This window comes from Protopterus annectens, chromosome 16.part0 (genome assembly GCF_019279795.1).
Source record: "Protopterus annectens isolate FY-2018-M chromosome 16.part0, PAN1.0, whole genome shotgun sequence".
NCBI classification, from domain to species: domain Eukaryota; kingdom Metazoa; phylum Chordata; order Ceratodontiformes; family Protopteridae; genus Protopterus; species Protopterus annectens.
This window is the reverse complement of record NC_056750.1, coordinates 739,345,388-739,372,343: the sequence shown is the minus strand read 5'-3', so window position 1 is coordinate 739,372,343 and position 26,956 is coordinate 739,345,388.

Sequence of the window (26,956 nt, the reverse complement as noted above, 5' to 3'; positions counted from 1 at the left end):
TTTTATATCTTAAAGCATATTCTTGTCCATAGCCCTAATTTTTTTTCATTTGACAGTGAGATGGAGAAGGTATGGATGCTCCCATGCAGGATTGTATGTGGAGGCCTTTATAATGACTCTTTTTGGGCAGGCTCATAATGGTCCTCCTCTAGTAGCTATGTTTTTTAAAACTGCATGCCTGATGAAGTGTTTAGCCCTGTATAAACAAACCTAATTATTGGTAGAATTTGCAGCCAGACTTCCAGGCAGTATGCAGATGGGAGCAAATGTTTTGTTCACAAAAAAAAAATATATACGTTGCATGTATTAAACTGTTTAAATCTTCGTTTTACAAAGGATTCCAGAACTACTATTAAAGCTTGATGTAAATTTGCTTTTGTTTACTTAGATGGTCTGACTGGACAGCAGTTGCCCCCTTCTCAGTGGAAGCCTAAGGATAAAAGGTCCACAACAAGTACAGCAGCAATGCAAAATGATTACAAATGGGTACAGAGTAAGAGGACACATATGTAAAATTGAAAGTAAAAACACATTAATTAGCCATGATGCAGGTATTATAAGACAATAAGCATACAGTGTACAGTCATTAAAATAATCATGCTTAAAATATTTCCTCAGAGAGAGAATGCAGGATAAGATTTGGAAATAAACTTTTCATCGTACATAGAAATGTTTACAGGACATGTCAGGAGCATGACTTGAGAAGGAGTCTTGAAGGTAGAAGGTGGTAAATAAGAGAGTTAAGTAGGTAACATAGAGGATCCGATTAAAATTAGTAGGAGATTCTAAGGGGCTTGCTGTATGTTTTAGTGTGAAGATTTAGAGCCCTTTGCAATAATGGTTGCAGTTAGCCTGGAATAGAACAAGAAGACAACTAGTAGGCATCTGAATTGTGTTGGTGTTGAGTTTCAGTAGACAGGACATATTGGACTGGAATTGAGCAACAAAGCTTAGCAACATAAGTGGAGCAGAGGGCATCACCTGCATAGTTATGTGACTTCAATAGACTAAGAAGCAGCTTGTCACTTGAGCACAGATAATGCATGGGAAATAAGTGAACAATATTTTTAAGAGCTGCACACATGTCAGTTTATAGTTCAGATAATGTGCAGTAACTACACATGAAAAGGAATGGTGATGTGCAAGTTCAATCATGTGAAATTGTTAGGGGCAGACAAGGAAGAGTTATGTATCAGTGTTTTGCTACAAATCTGACTATTTTGTAACACTGTTAGAATTTGTTGAGTAATTTGTGGATTAGTTAGAGAAGGAGATGCGTAGAGGACCACAGGAAGCAGATAACATATAGCAATGTTTTTTAAGTTGTACCCATGATGAAGTGATTACCGCTGTATAAACTACCTAATTTTGGTATGTGTACTTTATAGCTTCTTTTATGTGGCAGATAAAGAATTACACTGAGTAGCCTGGCATTGCTGAATTTGTATTGGTTCATGAATTAATATAGTATAATTAATTTATTTAAATGGTAGATGTCACTATCATGTTAAGTATTGGAAGGATATACTAGATTTTTTTATGAATGCATATTCTCATTTTGCGATCTTATAATTACAGGAGTGAAGTTTGTATCTTTTATTGTTTGATAGGGTAGAACACATGGACTGAGTTCATGTTTTTATAAACTTAAGCATATAAAAATGCATCTTCAGTACTGTGCGGTTTGTTGTGACAACTTGCGCAAATCCTTTAATATTTGACAGCCATTGCATTTTACTTAACACAGTTTGGGCTCAGCTGCTGTTGGTCATTTCTGATTAGTGCTCTTCCTCAGTAAACAAAATTTTAAGTAAAAAAATCCACCTTCTCATGGGAAATGTCAATTTTAAACATTTTTCCGAACTCATAGACGTTCGAGACCAAACACATTGTGGTCACACTGTGTGCCATACTGAAATCGTATATAGCATTAAACTGGCTAGATAGATCCAAAGTGTCTTGGATAGACTTTAGATCCTTGGCTATCAGATACGTCCTAGCAAACAAAATAAAAACAGTTAGTTGTAAGAAATTGATATACTTCCAGAAATACTGGAAAAGACTTTCAGAGGTCCTCAGTTAGATTCCCAGTATGTTAGTTAGAAAACTACTCTATTTTCTTCATTAAAATCTTATAAGCAATAATTTTTTCTTAATAAAGTTAGTATAAAACCTAAATTGAATCCTTGCTACAAGATGATTGTAACATATACATGGATTATCAAAACCCTTTTCACCATATTGGTATCTATATAATATTACAACATGAAAAACAACCAATCTTTGGACTTCCTATAATTGCCTGCATAAGTGATAACCCAGTGTACTTAGTTGTAAATAGTCGCCTGTAAGGCTCAAACCATATGTGCATAATAATTTTTACTGACTTAACAACATTGTTCATTATTAAATTGTCAATTATAATGACCAGTTTATCTATTTTTTGACAAACTATATGTAATATAACGCATATTTTTAGTTTTGTAAGGCTTGTTCAGACTTTTACTTAAAACAACAGAGTCAGATTGCATGCATGCCTTGTTACTTTAAAGCATTACACTATTGAAATTTTTTATGTAATTACTCATTGGGTCATCCTCTAATTTGTGATGTAATATTTCAATGTGGACAATGTAATTTTGTGAAAATTCTAATAAAAATCATATTTGAAAAAACAATTTTTAAGTAAAAAAAAATGTAAGCAAAATATGAGAGAGAGGCACTGTGTTCAAATAAAGTAAGTTTGCATCAAGCTGCAATTGTGGTGATGGATTCCTTTGTGATGTGACTGGACTTAGAACATTTTGGAGAGAATGGATGGAGACACAGAGGTAGACAATTAATGGGCAGATCATATGCTTGTATTTCAAAGCTGATGACAAGATATGTTATTGGGAAGACTGGTACAACAATATTTTATATCAGGATGATTTTATGAAAATTTGTATAAAACAGAGAAGTTGGGAAATCGGGAAAAACCACGAATGGAAATATTTAAGCAAAACTTAAATATGCCAAGGTTAGATTTAGAAGAGATACAACAGCTATCCGTTAAGATAGGAGGAGATGAGATAAAATGATGCACAACCAATCTGCAGGAAAGTCTCCAAGAAAAGATGATATTCTGGTAGAACTTTGGAAGTTAGCAGGGAAAAAAGTGATACAAATCTGGAAGGTTTTGTTTAGCAATATATTTAAAGGAATGGAAGCACCATCATCCTGGAAAAATAAAAGCTGCGGTGGTTTAACACCTACATAAAGTGAATCCCCATCTGATCCAACTTCATATCGACCAGAGGAGAAGTTGTGGACAGTAATAGAGATGGCAGATTTTGCTTGGGAGGGAATAGGGCAAGAGTTAAGTGGGATATGTTTTCCTCTCAACAGAACAAGGTGGCTTAGGATTGCTTAAGGCTCTTATACATAACATCAACAGAAAGCTACTATTCAAAGTGGAAAGGGATGATGAGGGTTAATTCAAGAAATAAACTAACTGGACTGTGGATGCAGATCCTTAAGGAGAAAAATATGTGCATGGTCGCCACACACAGTAGAAGTGGAACTTCAGTAAGGAAGTGCGAAGGAAAGCAAGTGGTACAATACAAGCTCCTTTGCATTTCCTTACAGAAGTTTCACTTTTACTGTGTGTGGCAACCACACACATCCTTTTTTATTGGATGTTGGTGGACCTCCCACACAGACAGGTTTGTTCCTGTCCCTTCCGTATCCAAAGAAGCAGGTGGAAGAGTCCAGCTAAGATGAGCCACCATTCTTGAGCAATTTGTATTTTTTTATGTCCTAATGTCCTGACGCTGTAGCTTGATATGCTCCTGACAAGGCAGGGTTTGCAATACCATCTGGACATGCATGTGGCACAAAATACATGTCACTTTTGACAAAAATATCTGCTGCTTGCCAATCTATGCTATCATCTCCACAACTGTAGGGAAATCTGGCCTCTACCTCAGGTTAGCAGTGCCTTTTGGATCTCATCATAGCTCTGCCCCCCCCCCCCCACCAGATGTGTGAGTTTCCATCAGAAGGTGACTTCTTATTCTCCACCCAAACATCTAAATTAACCTGAGTACCTGGGTAATAGTCAGTTTTTTCCTTCATACAGTAGAGTCTGCACAACGTTTTCAGCATTTTGAATTGAATTCCTAACATTGGTGTTGTGTCAAGTTTCATTTGTAAGTAAGACTGTGTGTGAGATCACTCGCTCTCAGTCTTCACTGTGTGTGTGTGTGTGTGTGTGTGTGTGTGTGTGTGTGTGTGTGTGTGTGTGTGTGTGTGTGTGTGGGGGGGGGAATCACTCACTCTCTCTAACGCTTAATTGTATTTGAAAAGCTAAAGTAGAAGTACGGAAGTCAAACTCTGCCTCTCTGCCCTTAAAGGTAGAGTTTGACTTGTGTACTTCCATTTCACTTTTTTGTTACACGCTGAGCTCTCACACCCTTCTGTAAGAAGTTTCACTTTAATAACAGTCATACAGAATTTTATATTTATAAAGTAGTAGAAAGTTTACTAAGAAGTAATTCAACACAGGATGGAAAAAAGATGATTCTGCCAACAGGAATGATTGCAATTATGGTGTATAGACGAGTGGAGATTGGAATTTACTGGAGGAAGATGGCAGAGGAATCAAGGTATAGGGAAAAAATAATTAGAAGGAAAGGTAATAGAATGAGAAGAGGCCAAGAAAACATTTGGATTGCAGGCTAGTGACTGTCTTCCCTATCATAGCCTGGTAACAGAATATAGACAAAGGGATAGGGGAATGCATTTTCCATCTGTGAGTAGAGCTCTGGCTAAAAAATGTGTCCCCTTCCTTTGTCATATCTTCATTATCTTCAGTGGTCTAAATATCTGTTGGCTTTAACTACCTTAGTACCTTCTTTCCAAATAAGCAGTTACATATTCTGATACCTGATTCTGTACTGATGCCACTAAAATCCTTGACAGGGTTGTCATCGGGCAAGCCACAAATCCCATTTTCACTGTGCTCGACTACAAAGTGATTTTTTCACTTTCATTCAAGGCCAGTGTCATTCCAAAACTGGACATCATAAAAAAAATTCTAAGCTTGTTTCCTGCCTTTCCTGTAAGTCATCTAGTACAGATACAGATTTGCTGTATCCAGGACTGTTTGTAAGCTTCTGAGCCCCCAAGCCTTTCTGTGTTGGAGGGAAGCCTTCTATCTTCATTTTGTTTCTTAGAACTAGCCAGTTTTTTTAGTTTCAGCACTCAAATCTGTTTCTTTGAGCTTGGCACTTATTCAGAACTCATTGTAAGCACTAAATAAGCTACAAATTACTACAGCACTCAACTTTCCTCACTTGCCTAGAGGAAAACAGTTTTTAGTACTTAATAAATAAAAACCTATCCAGGCATGTCGAAGGGTCAGCTCCCGGTGTTTTCTCCTGACTACCTGATGAATCTGGGCATCTTGGGGCAATGCAGCAATTGTCTCATGTACACAAACAACCCTCTCCTCCTACCACCCAACACTACAACCTGTGAGAGATGCACTTATATAGCCAAACTGGAAGCAAAGCTCTCTTCACCCAAGACTGGACTACACAGTCTAGAGGAGAAGGTAAACACTTGCACCACACCACACTCGTCACATAGTCCCTCAAAACCTACACCACCAAGACACACACACAGAAACACAAATCTACATTCGCAGAGGCTCTCAATAAAAATCTAGCCAAGCAACAGGGACCTCCAAAGCAGAAACGCAAGCAACCTCCACCCCCAACACAACCCAAATGACACATAGCCCACATACTCAGTGTGCCACTCAACCACAGCCCATAAGGCATAACAACGTACCCAACACTCTAGTCATAGGTGACTCTATAGTCAGGCAAACTGATGTTCCACTCACCAGTCTAAACAAGGAGAAAGTTTCTGTCAGAAGCCTGTTGGGTGCCAGGATCCCCACATAACGCACGCACTCAGGTCACTCCACAACAAGTACAAATATGATTCTGTCATTGTCCATACTGGTGTGAATGACCTGATACGTACCTCCCTGGACTACATGAAAAGAGACATGCAGGAGTTGTCCGATCTTGTAGCCCAAGCAGGTATGACTCTAGCCCTGTGTAGCATCCTGCCATCACCCAGAATGATACCACAGTACAAGGACAAAATGATTGACTTCAACAATTGGCTAATCTTCTGGAGTCATTCTATGGGGATCCAGTATCTGTCTGCCTGGGATGACATGATCGACAAACTATGATGCTTTGAAAGAGATGGCCTGCACCTGTTGCCCTTTGGATTCTGGCTACTGGGTAAGGCTCTTGCCACCCCTATAGTGCCTTTTTTAAGCAAGGTTCATATGACAAATTCACCAGTGTAACAGGTACAAGCAAGCAAAATCTGAGGTTGATGCCACTAAATGCTAGATGTCTAAACCTTAAAATGCACTCACTCGAGGCACTCCTTAGAATGGAGAACATCGACACCTGTACAGTGACAGAGACCTGATTCAAGGCTTCAGAGAGCACCCCTGCACTACCAGGCTATAATTCATACCACACCTTTCGGCCACCTAACCTGGACCAAATAAATAAAGGTGGAGGTGTGCCCATATTCATAAAGGATATCCACACTGCCAGGCTAGTTACTCAGCATAATGCTTCCGAGATTATCTAAGTGCAACTAATTCTGGGCAAGACCACAATCCAAATTGTAGCTTGCTACAGATCACCATCATGCCCCAGGATTCCCACTCCTCATTTATTGATACACTGGAAAATATTAGGGTACAACCTAACACCATAATAATGGGCGATTTCAACTACCCCACCATTAACTGGGAAAAACTACTCATGTACCAACTCTTGTGCTCAACATTTTCTTGAATTCATAAATTCCAGCACCTTGGATCAGCCTATCCACACCCCCACCAGGGGCAGCAATATCCTAGACCTGGTCATTACCAACATGGGCAACCAGTGTTCCACACCAGAGGTCGATTCCTCATTGGTCAGATCCGACCACAAGCCAATCACCCTAGACATCCACATCCCACTCCTACCCCCCCATTAGGGAAACTGCCATAGAAAATTTCTCCAAAGCCAACTTCATGCTTCTTAAGACAGAAAAGGCAAACTTCACAACACCCATGCTGACGGGGAATAGAGGTACGACTGCTGAATCCTATAAAAATGCAATAAGTGCTTACACGAGTGCATGGATCGTGCAATCCCTAACAGAACCAAGATGCTATCCTCCCAAAAAAAGGAAGCCAATCTGGTGGTCCCCTGCCATAAACAAACTCTACAACAGAAGAAACTGTTGCAAAAAAGAATAAAATCCCATGATTGGAGGAACTCCCTGGTCAGCCTCAGTAAGAAGCTGACATCTCTCATAAAATCCTTCAAAGCTAGTTAGAGAAACAAAATCACCACTGATTCTGAAGACAACCACAAAGTATTCTATAGCTATGTCAAGAATCTCAATGGCAACACTCAGATCTGCTCTGAGTTACAGCACAATGGCACTAAATATACAGAGCCAACTGATATTGACAACATCTTGGCAGATAGGTTGAGTGCTAACTTTACCCCTCTCTCACCCCCTAAAGGGCCCATCTCTATACCGGAAGAATGCAAAGTTCCTGTAATCACGGCTGCACAGGTAAAAAACACACTCGCCAAAGCCAAGAATACAGCATCTGTGGGACCTGACAAAATCCCAGGCTGCGTTCCACATGAGCTACAGAATGAACTGGCACCACATCTAAGTACCATGTTCAGTCATAGCCTCACCTCAGGCTTTGTGCCCACTGAATGGCGCACAGCAACGTTTTTTCCACTCCACAAAGGGGGAGCCGCCACAGACCCCGGGAACTACCACCCCATTAGCCTAATGAGCCTGATCTGCAAGACTATGGAATGTATCATCATGGAACTTATAAACAATGACATTGGTAATCTGCAAACTCTGGACCCTGCCAAGTTCAGGTTTGTAAAAGGTAGATTGTGTCTCCTAAACCTGATAGACTTCTTTGAAGTGGTCACCAAAGCTGTAGATGAGGGTAAGGTGGTTCACACAGCCTATCTAGATCTCGCCAAGGCTTTCAACACCATCCCCCATTCTGGAATTATAGATAAACTCACTAAACTAGGTATAAATCCCTATGTCACAAGATGGTTTGCCAACTGGCTCACTGACAAAACCCGCACTGTGAAAGTAGCAGACCCTAAATCCAACTTTAGACCAGTGACAAATGGAGTACCACAGGGTTCAGTCCTGGGTCCTCTCCTGTTTGGTATCTACTTCTCTGAAGTACAGGCTAACACAGAAGGTCTTTGGCTAACAATGTTCGCAGATGACTGCAAACTAGAAGCCATAATCAAAACTCCTCACGATGTGGACATCCTACAAAAGGGCGTCACTGAGACAGATGCCTGGTGTCAAAGCCATAGCCTCAAGCTCAATGCCAAAAAGTGCACTGTCATTCCTTTTGGTAAAAACTTTGTACTCATGAACTACCACATAGGCAGTAGTCTACTTAACACCAAAAGTGTGATGAGAGACCTTGGGACACAGGTGGACAGTAGTCTCTCCTTTGATAATCACATCGCCACAGTAGTCAGGAAATCCTTCTACATGCCTCCTTACAAAAGTTTCTCATCCAGAAAAAAAGATGTCATTCTTCCCCTCTATTCATCACTCATTAGACCCATTATAAAGTACAATGCCCCTTTTGGTATGTACCTCACAGACATCTACAGCAACTGGAAAGGCTGCAGAAATACCTCACAAAGAGGATTACTGGCCTCAAACAGATGCCCTATGCAGACCATCTCAAAAAACTCCAGCTATACTCATTCGCATATCACCTACTCTGAGGCGATCTCTGCCTAACATACAAAGCTATGTCAAACCCAGAGCTGTTGGACATGCTCAACTTAAAGAAATCCCAATCCCTCCAAGCTACACGCTCTAGGGACCTAAACCTTGTCACCACAATAAACAGAACATGCTAGAGGGATAGATTCCTGTCCCAGAGACTTCCCATACTCTGGAACAAACTACCTATCTATATCAAACAAAACTCCTCATTAGCACTCTTCAAGAAAAATCTTGATGATTGGATAGGAGATAGGAAATTCACCCTGCGGATCACTTCTGTGGCTCTGCTCGACAGGAGCACAGGAAAATAATTTTCTTGGGTGGTGAAAGCCAGGGTACCATTTGGCTAGGCTTATACCGGCCCTAGGGCCATTAGCCTAATACTTACCTATGAACCTATGATCTATGAAGTATTGGAGCACATTCTAACAACCTTCATACAGGTAGTCATTTAGAATGCACCTTTAAGCAGGTTTTAATTTATTTCCACATGTGGAAAAGAATTAAGGAAATATGTTCAGTTCTGAGTTGTAAATCAATTGAGATAAGATATGAACAGGTACCATGCCTGAAAAACATGACAAAATCAGGATACCACAGAACCTACAAATACAGTGAAAACTAACACATGCACAGTTGCTATTAGAGTTGCACAAAGAACTACTAATACAAAGTTTAACAGAATTATCGCGTTAAAGTTGAAGGATCTAAAAGTGCTCTTCAATGTGAATTACTGCATTTTAAGTCCAAACATTCACCCCTTCACTGTATCACTGCTGAAAATTAAAGCGACACTCAATTATTATTAAAAAGTACCGCACTGATTGGTTACATCAGTCAGCATGCTAAATGTAAATCCTGACTTAACCAGGAGAACGAGTCTAACCATAAAAGTTAACTTAAAGGGTAGAAATGCCTTTGGTTGTAGATACTGGAAATAAAATCCTCAGCTGTAATATTCCCCACAAATCAAAGCAGAGAAACTGAAATCAAACAGCAGAAAAGAAAGAAAAGTTCTAAAACTACATCTGAGCAAGTGAATAGTGAGCAAATGCCCTTGCATAAAAAACTGGATGCATGCAAACTCCTCACACCTGTTTAAAACAAAATATATAAAGAAATAAAAGTGCCACAAATTGCATTTTTACCATTGTATCGTGCAAGTATGTGCTGTTCCTGCCCTGTACCTGCACAGTCAGTAAGATTTCCACTAGAGAACAGAAATTGCTGAAGGGACTTTAAAGTGTATTTACATAATGACTTTTTAAAAATAAAGATTGTTTTCATTATTACCATTGTATAAAGACAGTAATTCATGTTTGGGTAAGTAATGCGGCTTGACCCATGATGCCATTTGTTTGATCTCTTAGGCTTCACCCTCATTATCAAGCTATGCCAGTTGTGGGCAAATCCTGCATTACCCATAAAGAACCAAGTTTTACATTAAAGTACAGCTAATACTTCATGGTTTGGGTGTTAACAAATAAGCAAGACTTAGCTATTCCAAAATACTAACACATCTCCTATCTAACTTTCATGTTTCTGACATTCTCACTTAATTCTGTTTAAGTTCACTGTGTCATTTACCACAAAAATAATATTATAGACTGCTAACCCATCTGGTCTACTAAATTGTTTTATTGCAGTTACCTAGAGCTGAGAATCTGAGGCAAATTCTCATGTTAGAAACCTTTTTACCTGAAAAAATGCATTCTACATATCTTATTTTTGAATCCTATTTGCAGAAAAAAATTGTCTACCTCTTAAATCGTGGACATTATTTGACATCCACTCTTGTATAAATGGGATATTACTGTCTTAATTCTGCATATACAAAATAAAAAATGAAACCACTGTGGTTAACTGCATTCAGTAAAACAAGTCAAATAGCAAGAAAAAAGAACCATAGAAACGTTCTGCAATTAAAATCCAAAACACTAATTAATATAGCAAAGCTTTCAGGTTTCGGGAAGAAGGGGAAACCTGTAAGCTTTGCTATATTAGAGTTTTGGATTTTAATTGCAGAACATTTCTGTGGTTCTTTTTTCTTGCTACTTAATTCTGCAAATACCCATAAACTTTTACACCCCACGCCACCCCTCATCCCAGCAACACAAGTTCACAATATCATACTAATTTTAACGTACTTCTGAACAGCCTACCTTATCTTTTTACATTACAAAACCTATATATCTTGTAACTAAAAAAGTATGTGCCTGGTTTAACATCTTTAGCATATGCCGTAGTTACTGACAAGACTACTCCATTTCTTATGTAACATACCCCTAGATGCACACTATGCAAAATTACTTTACAGTATAACATGGAATTTACAACAATAAGAAAAACTGTTACTTGATTCCCATCAGTGTCCTAAATGTTGTTTATATAAAGTAGGGTATATTCTTTACAATTCACGTACATGGTTAAACCAACAAAATTCTAGTCTTTCACAATCACTTTTTCTTGCAAAGTCATATTTTACAGGTATATTCTTATACAGTGGGACTGATGCTTTATAGTCTCCAGTATATTCCTAATTTCAGTTTTGTTCGTCTTTATTTTTGTGCAAATAATTTTTCCCATTCCAGTTACGCATTGATGAAAATTCAGTACAGCAATTATGTTAGTGGGATAAGTGGTGTGTGTGTGTGTGTGCGCTGTGTTTTTCAAGCAATTTCCACTTCAAGAGGACAAGTCAGACTATGAAAATTGTGTTGCATGTGACAACTGCTCCTGCTTTATGGTAGTCAGGAGATGACCATGCTCAAAAGAGCTTTTATGTTTACATAATAATGTTTAATAACCTTTAACATCACTTTTAAAAATACCTCTTGAAAACAGTAGCTAAGACCTGCAACAGATTGTCATTACAATTCCTTACATAAGTTGTCACTTAAGCAGCCATGACATAGTAGCTGTTTTAGTGATTGGTGCTGTAGATGCCTTAGCAAGTTGATGCTCTTTGTTGCAGTCAGCAAGACTGTATTGGAGGGCTTCCTTTAAGAGGGGACTTAAGGCAAATGCTCAAAATGCTGTGCACTTTACACTGTCCTGAGAGCATGCCCATAACATTAGTGTGATTCATGAGCACCAATGCCATTAATGGTACACTGATAGGAAGCAGTTCAGATACACAAGTCATTATGGACAATACACGCTACATGCCCAGTATGTCCAGTTTGCCACTTTTCTCTGTAGCATTTTCTCCCCTTATATGCACCTGACAGGTTTTCACATATGTGGACACTATATCACTGCTTTTGCACTATTGATATACAGTTTGTGGTACCTTGTCATCCTCTTGTGAGGAATACGGTGGCATTGACAGTACTGCTTTATTTTTTGGATGCATTTACATTTTTGTTCACAATGTGGTATGTGCTCAGTCTGGAAATTGTACCAAGTACTTATGCATGTGTCTTACTCCAAGGACATATCGGCTGCGTACTTTATGTACTGCTCTCTTAGGTTTGCTAGAACATAGTGGTAACTTCTGTGGGGTGAATGGGGAGGCTGTCCTTGATGGAAGCTGACATGGTGCACAATGGGAGGTGCCATTGTTGTGTGAACCCAGTGCATGTGTGTGCTAGTGACTGTAGTGAGCTCATAAAGTTTTTGCATATAAGCATCTTGCTACTGGAACTCCAAAATGTAGCCAGCTGCATAGACACCTTGCCTATCTAGCACTGGAAAATTAATCTTTAGATGAGTCTCTATACCGCTGCACAGCTGAGCAAACTTTGCACAAATAAACAAAGCATCTCTGTTAATTCTGTCACATCCATTTTCTGCAGCTGTAAATTTCTTCAAAATGTATCCACTTATCTGTAAAAGGCCGCCCAGTTTTTTGCACACACTTTTACTGGCAGCATTCTTTGTTTTCCATTATCGATCCTATCCTCCTTCATATTGTTCTTGTAGGCAGTTTCTCTTTTTCCATTATCGATCCTATCCTCCTTCATATTGTTCTTGTAGGCAGTTTCTCTTTTTCCATTATCGATCCTATCCTCCTTCATATTGTTCTTGTAGGCAGTTTCTCTTTTTCCATTATAGATCCTATCCTCCTTCATATTGTTCTTGTAGGCAGTTTCTCTTTTTCCATTATCGATCCTATCCTCCTTCATATTGTTCTTGTAGGCAGTTTCTCTTTTTCCATTATCGATCCTATCCTCCTTCATATTGTTCTTGTAGGCAGTTTCTCTTTTTCCATTATTGATCCTATCCTCCTTCATATTGTTCTTGTAGGCCGTTTCTCTTTTTCCATTATCGATCCTATCCTCCTTCATATTGTTCTTGTAGGCAGTTTCTCTTCCATGAGTGTCCACTTTTCAGACACTTTTTTCAATGTGTTGGTTGTCTTTTCCAAGTTTAACTTACCCATCATTTAGCTCTTCAAGATGCTATTTTGATTAGTTTGTGTTTTCAACTAATAGTCGTATTTCCTATGATTCGACATCAGTAATCTAAGGCTGTTGTGTCTTGTAGCCATTTCTCACCAGTGCCCATCATCAGACTGGTCCTCCTCTCATGAGGTGAGTCAGGTCAGGCCAGTCAAGCCAGGAGTGAATTTGTGAGTAATCTTTCAATTTCCCAGTTCCTATATGAAGAAAGATATGATTTACATAGCATCATTTGCAGTAGGAATCTATTCCAGACATAGGTATATTACACAGCCACTTCTCTATTTCTACATCTTCTTTTATTTATCACTTGGGGAATATTTGTATTCCTTGTTCAGGTTTGTATAACTATTTGATTTAGGGAGATGCAATAGATCTAGGATGACTGGGTCCCCTGGTTCAAAAGAGGAGGCACAGTTCTCCACTCTTTTTCTGTTTCTTCCTGTCTGGTTAAGCATAACCCAAGGTTTATGGGTTCTTTTCATTATTCGCCAGGGGTATTTCATGGTTTGGAAGTCCCCCCCCCATTTGTATTCCTCAGCCACCTGAAGACCAGTTGAACTCTCTTCCAGAGGTGCATCAGGGTCTTTCGATTTAGTGACCTAATCATGAGGTTCTAGCTGCCCAAAGGCAGAAGGGGTTTTATTTCAGAATGTTTTTGGTCCCCAGGAAAGAGGGCACTTGGATGACCCCCTTCTAGGTATTTTTCACCTGAATGTTTTTCTGTACGTTCCCTCCTTTCAAATGTTATCCCTTCAAAATTTGTTTCCTCTTCTGCTTCCTCAGGCTTTTATGGATTCTCTGGATCTCAAGGATGCTTACCTCCAAACCCCTATTCATCCCCTTTTTAGGAAGTTTTTATATATTTCTCTGTTGCTTCCTGTCATTTTCAGTTCTCTGCTTTGTCCTTTGGCCTCTCTACTACCCCAGGAGTATTCACCAAATGCTTAGCTCCTGCGATTGCTTTTTGCAGGCTCAAAGGCGTTCAGGAATTTCCTTATTTAGATGACCTGCTTATTCAAGCTTCCTCTCCAGAGAATCTCTTACAGCACCTTTAGTGGGTCTTCACTCTACTGCAAAGCCTGGGCTTCACAGTAAATTTTCAAACTTCCTTCCTGTCCCTGTTACAGAGTCATGTTTTTCTGAAATGGAGGATCCTGACTGTTTCTATGTTAACATGCCTGCCTCCTCCCAAGGCTTTGACTTTGCTTTCCTTTTTTCAGTCCCTTTTTCCCCCGGCCTTGATTTCAGCCAGGGAAATTCTTAGGGTCCTGTGATTCATGGTATCCAACATCTCTATGCTTCCCTTCACAAGACTGCAAATGAGAAAGCTTCATTGGTATCTAAAGTTAGTTTGGCTTCAGCATGCTAAGCCCCAGAATTTCCAATTCCTCTTCTCCCATGTCTCAAGTTGGAATTTCAATGGTGGATTCACCAACTGAATTTGAATCCAGGCTTTCCCTTTCAATCCCTGCTTCCCTCTCAGGAACTGTTCACAGACACCTCAGACAGGGGTTGGGGAACTTCATTTAGAAACCTAAAGGTAGAAGGCCTTTGGTCTCCTCAACAGCAGGAGCAGCACATCAATATCAAGGAGAAGTGAGCTCTGCTGTTAGCACTCACTGCTTTTCATCGTATTTTTTCTCTAGGGTCCCTAAGGATCTTTACAGACAACACCACAGTGATGTGGTATATGAAAAAATAAGGGGGGATAAGGTCCTTTCTGCTTTGAAGATTGGGACTCCAGTTTTGGGAGTTAGCAATTCAGTAGCAAGTCCCACTTTAGGAATGCACATGGCTTCAAGTGAGAATTTTGTGGCAGACTCCCTGAGGAGGTCCATAACAATCTCATGAGAGAATGCTTCACAGGGATGTGTTTCTGGACTTTATCTACCACTGGTGTATTCCTTAAGTAGATCTCTCTGCTTCCCCATAAACAAATTCTTCAATTTTCTACCAGGGCTCCACGTCCTCTGGTCTGAAAGCTGGATACCATATCTTTTTCATGGAAGGGGGTGTTTATTTTTACCTTCCCTCTCCTTTCACTCACTTCAGAAGTCCTGTGTAAGATAAAACAGGATGTTCCCCAAATTTTGCTGGTGACTCCATTTTGGGCCAGGCAGAATTGTTTCCCTCTTCTGCACTTAGCCAAGAGCAGTCATCACAAGTTACCTAACAATGTGGATCAGCTTGCACAACACAAGGGATCTCTCATCCATCCCCACCTGTCCACTCTCCAAATGACACTGGTTGATAGGATTCTGATTTAATATAGAAAACTTTTTCCTGAGGACATGCTTCAGGGTCTGCAGGATGCTAGAATACTTACTACTAGGAAATCCTACTTGTCCAAATGGAAGAGGTGTTCTGTTTGGTGTCTTTCTCATAGCTTTGACCCTTATTGTGGATGTTCCTTGGGTTTTTATATTAAAGCCCACCTCTCAGCTATTTCTGATAGTCGGCCTTTAACTCCTCCTTTGGTATCTAGGTTTCAGTTTCTTAAAGGCATCCTTCAGATTAGCCCTTACAGAAACCTGTTCCTACTTCCTGGGATCTTAATTTTGTTTTAGAGAAACTGACACAGGCTCATTATGCAGCTTTTTCTTCCTTACGGTATTGTTCTTGGAAGACTGTTCATTTGTTGGCCCTTACTTCTGCTGGATGGGTGTCTGAACTGCAAGTCCTTACAGCTGTTCCTTCTTTTTAAGTTTTTCATAAGGACAGTGCCTCTTCATACCATTTCTTCTTTTGTGCCTAAGGTGGTGAATGAGTTGTCTCATCATCTGTCTATTGATTTGCCTACTACTTTTCCCTTCTCTGCAATTTGCTAGTGAGAATATGTTGCACACTTTGGATGTGCATAGATAACTTGGATTTTATTTAGACAAAACTAAAGATTTTAGAAAATCTAAGCTTTTTGTTTATTTTCATTATAGATAGTTAGGTCTGACATTTCCAAGCAGACTATTTCCTCTTGGATTTTTAAGCCATTTCTTTTGTTTTTATGAGGTAAGAACCATCCTTCTGTGTTTAAGGCTCACTCTACTAAGGATATGGCTTCTCCCTGTGCTTTTTTCAAGGGTTTGGATATTAATTCTATCACTGAGGCAGCTGCCTTGTCTTTGCTGGATACCTTTACTAAGCATTACAAATTGGATGTCCTTTCCAGGGCTAGAGCTTGTTTTGTTAGGGCTATTCTTCATGGGTTCTTGGAAGAATCTGTTGACCCTTCCTCCTCCCCATCATCTTCTGAGCTTTGGCAGTCTTCCCTCATGTTAAGAATACTGCAACAGTGAAATGGAAGGACATAGTACAGTTATGTCAAATCTTATAACAATAGATGTCCTCTTCACTGTTGCAGTATTCACTCCCTCCCCCTTGTTTTTTTGTCTCTCTGGATGTGTTACCCTCTGGTATTCATTGGCTGGACTCTTCCTGCACCTCTCAGTTCTAAGGATGATATCTCTGAATGTCACCTTTATGCCCTATGCCTTGCACAGGGTGCATACTTGTGACATATGGCATATCAGTAATAACCTAAATACTTTGGTATACTGGCCAGATGTAATGCCATTTATTGAAGGGGATCCCTCATGTTAAGAATACTGCAACAGTAAAGAGAAGGGCATCTACTCCTATGCTAAGATATTACACAACTGTACTTTCTTTTAAACTGGGACTAGAAAGACTACTTTCCGGTCATCTGGGACACACCTTCATCTCTGTAGTATTATAATTACCCTCTGGAGCCCTTTTCCCTTTAACTCATCCAACATCATGATTATATCTGTCATGACCTCATCTGAGCCTGCTGCTTTTCCTGACTTCATTATCATTAGTGCTTTTCTTACTTCTTTTAGGGTGGTCATCCCCTCCTCTTTCCTTTTGCACTGTGACTGGGGTATAACAGCATCTGTGGGGTATTCTTCATTTAGAAGCTACTGGAAGTACTGCTTCCATCTTCCTTGGATGTCCTGTGGACTGGTAAGCAGATTAATGCTGGCATCCCTTTTGAATAATGTATGATGACTGTCTTTGCTGTACAACTTGATAGAGTTTGTGATATCTGATGAGACACCTTCCAGGTGATGGTAGTGCCTCTAATACCTTGTTCCTTCCTATTACAGTTGCTCTGATGGTCTTTGCTAACCAACTATATTCCTTCTGGGAGCATGGCAGTCTGTCAAAGGTGATTTCAGTGATAGCAAAGAAACCAAAACCAGTTCACTGAAACTGCCTTTAAAATTAGAGATTACCCTTTTTCTCCACTGTTATGTTAACTCTGAGTTGGTATATATAATTCTGGAGAGTGTGAGGATCCCCCCCCCATATGGGGGTGGTGCAGGGGGGGGCTTGCCCCTGCAAAAAAAAATTCAGTGTTCACTGAATGCAATTTTGGTGAACAGATTTTCATTTATTTGTGTTCATCAAAACTGCCTTCCTTAAATCAATGTGAACCCATTCCTCCTTAGATTAGGTCATCTTTTCTATCTCCCATAATTCCTGCACTCCATTTTGATGACTTCCTAGACTTCTACATTCCACCACCAACTTTCCTTATGTTCTTTGTTTCTATACCTGCCTCAGCCACATATCTATGTTATAGTGCTCACATATGCAGGTTTGAGGTCCTATCATTATGTCAGCTTCACCCATTTCCTCCTCTTCCTGAGGTGCTAAAGCACTAATAATTTCCTTGGACTCTTCTGATTTCTCCTTTGTGAACTTACAGGTCTTTAGCCTAGTCTCTGACTTTAGAGCCTCCTCTGACCACTACTTGCAGTTGATTGTGGCAACAATTGGTTTATGCTATGGGATGATTGTTTTACTAGGGATGACTTTTCTGTCACTGATTGTACCCCAATTCCCTTATCCTACTAAAAGCTTATTGAGCTGCATGTTGGCCATTCTGTTGTATGTAATCATTATGACTGTCTCTTGTTGAATCATTATCAAGCCATACAGTCTAGAATGGCCTCCTGTTTCTCCACCCATGTGAACCCCAGAATCCTTGCATCCTTTTCTGTCTGTCTTGATAGATCATTCAGGACCTGCACTGGTAACGACTGTTGTCCTTCTTTATCTCCTAGGTCATGCGCAGAATCCTTGCATCCTTTTCTGTCTGTCCTGGTAGATCATTCAGGACCTGCACTGTTAACGACTGTTGTCCTTCTTTATCTCCTAGGTCATGCGCAGAATCCTTGCATCCTTTTCTGTCTGTCTTGATAGATCATTCAGGACCTGCACTGGTAACGACTATTGCCCTACTTTATCTCCTAGGTCGTGTAATTGCTGCCTAAATGCTCTCTTCCTTGCTATCATAGTGCTGTTGTTGTGGGGCATTAACTGAGGTTATGAATAATACACTGTTACACTGGAGTCTGATTACTATGAGTATCTCAGTTTCTGATGACAGCCCTCGCTGTATGAAGCCTGTCTTAAACTTTTTACAAGATTTCTAATCTGCTTTCCCCCGAGTAGTAGACTCTAGATCCCAAGCCAAATGGCTTTACTTTCCTTCCATCTTGTCTGCCTGGTAGAAACGATATTCATCCTTCTCCTTATTTTTTTTCATCATGACATCCACTTCCAAGCTCCTTCTCATCAGTGAACTGTTACTGAGTGTAGCAATCCTAAATTCATTTGGCATGTTGAATTTTTGCCAGCATTCATTCACTAGAGCTATTCCAGTTAAAACTGGGCATATGGACAATAGCTTATTGACCAAGGGCTACTGGGCTTTATGGTGGACACACACTAGCCAATGGGGCACATAGGGTCCTCTCACCTTTAGCATGGGCCCATGGAGCAGGTTATAATATGACATTTCCTCAACTCACTTATCACTGGCAAATACCAATGCCTTTTTTTGGTGACATGAGATAATGCAACCAAGTCACCAATTTTCACTGTTTGGTGGCTAGCCCTGATGCATTGTGGTGTCTGTGATCTCACTTATCCTCTCTAGAGGATATTGCGTACTGCAGTTGATGCCCAAAGCAGTTTGTCTATACATATTTTATTTAAATAGACACTATCAACGCCATTCTTTTGCGAGTTTGAATTAGAAATGGGAGGTGGGAGGAATTTCATGGAGTAGTCCATATAGACACAGGGGGGATATACAAACTCCACACAGGCAGCTTTGTAATTGTGCATGGAAGGCGGAGACGTTAACAGTCAATAATCCCCTTGCTCACTCCTGTTCTTCTTTGTTTCCATTGATTATGCTGCTCTTTTTCTTGGCCTTGTTTCCTAATGTTCTGTGGACCCATTTTTATCCTTTTTATTCTGGTTAAAAAACAAATTTTACCTTTGCAGTGGAATTTTGATGTGGCTTGCTTGTTTTATAGTCTTATCAAGAATCAACACAGGTGCAAGAAGTGAGGTGCATACATTATCTGTGCTCTTCCATTTTTTATTACAAACCCAGCCATGCATCCCAACCTCTTAGTGCAGTATATCTGGACAGAGCCTAAAATAATGGAGAGACAAAGGTCATACACTAGGGACAGATTTTAAATATTGCTCTTATAATGTTGATAGAATAGCAGAAATTGTGATGCCATGCATTTTTCTGAAGGTTATGAAGTCTGAAACTAAAATGTATGTCTTTTTAACTGTTATTATAAGATTGCAAATTTCACATCAACCCAACCAAAATGCACCCACCATTGCCAGGCTACTAGAGAACTAAACTGGCTAGAATTTGCACAGTACCTGCATTGCCCACAACTTACGTTTGCTGATAAACTCATTTATAAACCTGAGTTTTGCCCTTTCCTGAAAAATATCATTGAACCTTATGTCCCTTCCAAAAATCTACTCTCTAACAACAAACATGTACTTAAAGTATCAAAACCTAGTAAAAGAGCAGGTAACTGCCTCTATTCCCATTCCATAACTAAGCTATGGAACACCCTCCCATCATCAGTTACAGAATTAGACAACTTTATCTCCTTTAAAAGAAAACTAAAATAACATCTCACTGATAACCCCAGCTACACATGCAACACATATCCACAGCCTCCTTAATCTAGCAAAACTGTTTCACATAGCAAATATACTTATGTATATGTCATACTCTTACACCATATGAGTTATCCCTAATCTTTAGTATCATAGTCCACACATCAATACAACCATCTTAACACATTTCTCTTCTGTCACTTTCTACTTTTAATACTACCATTAAATACATACCACCTATAATCTACATATTTCCACCACTTAGCTATAAGATTCTAACTATATCTATCCCACCTTTAAGTTTAACTCTCTAAGTCTACCTTTCCACTACACATAACTTTCCCTTTTCCTACTCCCCCCCAAAAAAGAAAATAAATTGAGCTGTATTGTTAAATATTTGTGTTAATGTACTGTGCCTTTTTACAACATATGTGCTGTTTAAATAGTTTTCTATATTATTTTACTTGCTTTATAAGTAATTGTTTCCTTACAAATTTGGTAATGATTTTCATGTAACTTGGAGCTTTTCTCCCCTGGCCTTCATTGAAAATGGGTCCCAAGCCCAGTGGACTTTCCCGGTCAACAAATGTCAATAAATACATAAATAAATAATGTCATGATTTAGTGACTTCAATCTTGTGTGATTTTTCAAAAAAAAAAAAATGGCACACAAATTGAATGAACAGCAGGCAAAAAATATGGTACAAAGATCTGGACAGCCTAGAGGTACACTCCTAGCCACAACTGAGACATTTCCTTGTTCACCACAGGTGCTGTTTTCACAAAGAAGATTTTTAACTGGCAGTTAACTGGGCATTAAATTTCCACCTAGTTGATTGCTAATCTCGAGATACAGTGTGCTGTAAGCTTTACTTTGTAGTATTTTGTTTCTGAATCTCCAAAAGAATCTGAGTTATTTCATGGCTTAATCCCTTGCAGACTTGAGACATTTAGGTTCATAGGTATGTACTAGGCTCTCTGCCCAAGGGCATTTATAAGCCTAACCAGAATGTGTTGGCGTTCGCCACTCCCTTACATTAGTTCCCTGTGCCTCTGACCAGCAGAGCCATTAGTTCCCTGTGACACTGTCTAGCAGAGCCACTGCAGTGATCCCAGGGGTACATTTTCTGTTTCCCATCCACCCGTCAAGGTTTTCTTAAAGAGTGTTAGTGAGGGGCTCTGTCTGATGTATATTGGAATTCTGTTCTAAAGCATGGGGAGTCTCTGGGATAGGAATCTATCCATCTAGCATGTCCTATTTATCGTTGTGGTGAGGTTTATATCTCTAGAGAGTGTGGCTCTCCGGGATTTGTTTTTTTTTTAGGTGGAGCATGTCCATCAATTCTGGGTTGGACATGACCTTGTATGTCAGGCAGAGAACACCTCTGAGTAAGCGGTATGTAACCGAGTACAGCTGGAGTTTCTTGAGCTGGGCTGCATAGGGCATCTGTTTGAGGCCAGTAATCCTCTTGGTGAGGTACTTTTGTGGTCTTTCCAGCTGTTGCTGGTGTCTTGTAAGGTACATCCCAAATGGGGCGTTGTATTCTATGATGGATTTAATGAGTGATGAGTAGAGAGGCACAATAACCTCTTTTGTTTTAGATGATAACCCTTTTGTCATTAGGTGGGCCACATAGAAGGATTTTCTAACCACCTTGGCAATATGATTATCAAAGGAGAGATTACTATCTACTTGGGTCCTCAGATCCCTTATTACATTTTCTGTATTTAGGGGACTATCACCTATGTGGCAGTTTGCGCGTACTTTGCTTTTTCCAAAGGGGATGACTATGCACTTTTTGGCATTTAGCTTGAGGCCATGATTTTGACACCAGGTATCCGTCTCAGTGAGACCCATCTGAAGGGTGTCTGTGTTAGCCGGATAATCAATTATGGCCCCTTGTTTGCAGTCGTCTGCGAACTTGGTCAGCCACAGTCCTCCTATGCTTGCCTGTATCTCTGAGAAGTATATACCGAACAGGAGGGGTCCTAAGACTGAGCCCTGGGGGACGCCACTTGTAACTGGTTTAGAGTCGGACGTAGAGCCTGCAGCTCTCACCATGTGGGTTCTATCCATGAGCCAGTTGGCAACCCATCTCTTGATGTAGGGGTTTATGTTCAAGCTGGTGAGCTTGTCTATAATACTAGAATGGGGAATGGTGTCGAAAGCCTTTGCGAGGTCTAGGTAGGCTGCGTGGACCTCCTTTCCCTCATCTAATGCCTTGCTAACTGTCTCAAAGAAGTCTACCAGGTTTAGGAGGCATGGTCTGCCCTTAACAAAGCCAAACTGGGTAGTGTCCAAAGTTTGGAGGTTCCCAGTGTTTCTTTTAATGAGTTCCATGATGATGCGTTCCATAGCCTTGCAGACCAGGCTAGTCAGGCTTACAGAGCGATAGTTCCCGGGGTCTGTTGTGGCTCCACCTTTGTGGAGTGGGATAACTGTTGCTGTGCTCCACTCTGTGGGTACATAGCCTGTAGAGAGGCTGAGTTTGAACAGTGTGTTTAGGTGAGTGGTTAGTTCATTTTGGAGCTCTTGTAAGACACAGCCTGGGACACCATCCGGTCCCATTGAAGCTGTGTTTTTGGCTTTGGATAGGGCTGTTTTAATCTGTATGTCAGTGATTGACAGGGCCCTCTTCTGGTATGGTTATGGGCCCTTAGGGGGTGAGGGGGGGATGAAGTTTGCACTAAACCTGTCTGCCAGAATGTTGGCAATATCAGTCGGTTCAGTGTATTTTGTGCCATTCTACACTAACTCAGAGCAGATCTGAGAGTTTCCACTTAGGTTCTTGACATAGCTAAAGAATGCTTTGTGGTTATCTTTGGAGTCATTGGCAATTTTTCTTTCAAAACTAGCCTCGGATGATTTAATGAGGGATCGTAGTTTCTTGCTGATACTGATCAGGGATGTCTTTCCTTCTTGGGATTTTACTCTTTTCTGTACTAGTTTCCTCCTTCTATTGTATAGCTTGTTTATGGCAGGGGTCCACCAGACTGGTTTCCTTTTCTTGGAGGAGTGAGTCTTGGTTTTATTTGGGATAGCATGGTCCATGCATTCCTGCAGATGCTCATAGAGTGCCTTTGTAAAGGTTTCAGCAGCTTGGACAGCATTGTCCTTTAGCATTGGGGCTGTGAACCTTTCCACCTCGGTCTTAAGTAACGTGAAGTTTGCTTTTGAAAAGTTTTTCATGGTGGTTTCCTTGATTGGGGCTGGGGGCGGAATGTGGATATCCAGAGTGATTAGTCTATGATCTGATCTAACCAGCGAGGGGTTGACCTCCGGTGTGGAACACTGGTCGCCCATGTTGGTGACGACCAGGTCCAGTATGTTGTTCCCTCTGGTGGGTGTGTTGACCAGTTGATCCAGGGCGTTCGAGTTTATAAATTCTAGGAAGCATTGGGCAAGGGAGTTAGTACTTGAGTAGTTCTCCCAGTTTATGTTTGGGTAATTGAAATCACCCAGTATTAGGGTGTTTGGTAGGACCTTTATATTTCCCAGTGTCTCCAGAAATGCGGAAGGGGGTCTTGGGCCATGGTGGGTGATGTGTAGCAAGCTACAATTTGGATTGCAGTTTTGCCTGTTGTTAGTTGCATGTGGATGATCTCTGATGCATTCTGCTGCACCACTAACCTGGAGGTGTGGGTATCCTTGATGAATATGGATACACCCCCGCCTTTTGTGTTTCGGTCCTGGTTCCGTGGTCGAAAGGTGTGGTATGAGTTTTAGCCTAGTAGTGCTGGGGTGCTCTCAGGAGCCTTAAACCAGGTTTCTGTTACTGCACAGAAGTTAATGTTCTCCATACTGAGGAGTGCCTCGAGTGCGTGCATTTTGAGGTTTAGACTTCTGCCGTTGAGTAGCATTACCCTCAGTTTTTGGTTACTTGTGCTATTTATGGTGGTGGGTTTGTCTTTTGAGCCTTGCCTAAAAATGCACTATGGGGGTGGCAAGAGCCTTGGCCAGTATTCAAAAGCCTAAGGGTGACAGGTGCAAGCCATCTCTTGCGAAGCAACATGGTTTGTCGAGCGTGTCATCCCAGGTGGACAGATACTGGTTCCCCTTTGAATGACACCAGAAACTTAGCCAATTGTTGATAATAATGCAGTGGCACCCTCATTTAGAAATAATTTATAATAGTTGCATTTAAGATGCAGCTACCTGATTGGTTTATTAGTGTTAGCAGTGTCCATTTTTACTTTCTCACTGTCCATATCTACAGTTAGGTTATCCAACACTAAACACAATGTGTTATGGTCTGGAGCATATGATGTACAATATTAAGTCATTAATGGTTCAGAACTATAATCTAGCATGTGAGCAGCTTGACAAACCAGTGCAGTTCTTATAGCATTGCCACAAGAAATCAAACATTGCATCACTACCATACACTGTGTCTCAACTAGCATAAATTTACATCAGCAATTTAAATGTTGTTGCATATTTGCTTGGATTAAGCATAATGCTCCAGATGTGGGATGTCTGCAGAAAATGCAGCTTTAAAAAAACAGTGCTTAAAACCTATCCAATTTGAGAATCATCTGCTCCCATCAACATGTGTGGATTTTGTTTTCAAGCCATCCTCATCATCCTCAGTAGAAGAAACAATTAATGATAATTTGGAGACTACTGCATTTAAAGGTACGATGCCAGACCAGTGTTCCTCAACTGCTGGGCTGCGGCATCAGTCATACCAGGCCACGTGGGGTTGAGAAACAATGATGCAGAGAAGTCATAACAGCTGGCAAATGGAAGGCTGCATTTAGACTGTAGTCATTTTATATTACGAAACAGAACTTAAACCAAAATCTGCCATTTTATATAACAAGGATATGCGTTCTGTACTACATATACGTAAACTCTCAGTTGGACGCAATTATCTTGTTGCTTTATTTCTTGTGAACATTTGTTAAAGTGAGCATAGTCATAGAGTTTATCAGGCATGGTAAAAATGCATGGATTTTAACAATGGGTCAGGGTTGCCTACTTTACCGCAGCAAGGACCCAAGTCTGTGGCTTCATTGAGGATCTTAAAAGTGTTTTAAGTCCAACGTTTATTCACTGTTTGTTCACTTTAGTTTGAGAGTGAGAGAGCGAGAGGCTGTGTGTGTGTGCGTGTGTGAGAGAGACTGGAAGAGAGTGATAGTGATATGTGAGTGACTGCATCTATGAATATGAGTGTGTGAGAGAGAGAGATCAGAAGAGAGTGAGGGCGATGTAAGAGTGAATGCATGCATGAATAAGAAAGTGTGTGTATGTGTGTGTGGGTGTGCGAGATAGAGAGAGAGTGAAGAGTGAGAGGGATCCCTGGCAGCAGCATCAAGCCGTACCTTTGAACCTCTGGTACAATATTTATTTATTTATTTTTATTTATTTAACATTTGTTGACCGGGAATGTCCGACTAGGTTCCAATAAATCTGGACAGAGCAAAAAATAGGGACAGATTTTAAAGATTGTTCTTAGAAACTTAGAAAGTTGCTAGATTTTAAAACTTTTTGTGAGTTATTGGTTGAGAAATGTATACAGAGAGAAGTTGAAAAGTAACGAACTAACTTGCTGGTGCACTGATCTTTACTTGTTTAAGGCCATAAGTAGCAACACATGGTCGTGGGGGGGGGTGCACTTTATTATGCATATGTTAATTTCTTTTTGCATTTCATATTCACTGTACGTATTACTTGTTTTGCATGATACTTTGGCCACCACCTCTATGCTAATGCATTGTGCTTTGTATATAGATTCAAGGGGGCATGCCCTCTCTACTTGCTCTAACTGTGTGGTTTCGTGCTATGAAATCTCATGAGCAAACCTTCAGCATGTTTCATCCAAGTGTGCGAACTGGTAGAGAGGGGCAGTAGTTTTTAGAAAGAGCTATAATAGGTTTATAGGATAATACTAGGCTATTGGCCCGGAGGCCCTTATAAGTCTAGCCAAGAATTTCACCCATGTTCCCTCAAAGTCAACACCTGTTTCCCCAGTCCAGCAGGGACATAGTTGGGATCCCAGGTGTCTGTTTTCTGTCTTCCAGGTTTCTCTTATAGAGAGCTACATTGGTACTCTTCTTGACATGCAGAGGGTGTCTATTCCACAAATGGAGTGAGTCTTTGGCAAACAAATCTGTCCTTCCACCAAGTTCTATTAATGTCACAGTCCAGGTTAAGGCCTTGCAAGCGGGTTGCTTGAGTGGAATTTGTCTTATGAATATGCAGCAACTCCATCAAGGCTGGGTCTCAGATGGCCTTGTACGTCAGACACAGGTCACCTCTGAGCAGCCTGTACAAAACTGAGTAGAGGGACAGGGCTTTTAGCCTATCTGTATAGGATAGCTGTTTGAGACCCTGGATTTTCCTGGTCAGGAACCTCTGTTATCTCTCCAGCTGCTGTATGTGCTTGGCAAGGTACATGCCGAAGGGCTGTTGTACTCGATAATGAGTCTGATAAGAGAGGAGTACAGGGATGTTATGACCTCCTTGTTCAAGGATGAAATACCCTTATTTATGAGGTGGGCCATGTAGAAAGCCTTCTGTACAATGGAAGCAACATGGTGGTCTAAAGTGAAGTTGCCATCAACCTGGGTGCCCAAGTCCCTCACGACTGATTGTGTGCTTAGTACATTGTTATTAATGTGATAATTAGTGGGGATGCCGTTTTCCCCAAATGGGATAATGATGCATTTCTTGGCATCCAGTTTGAGGCCCCTGCTTCTGGCAACAG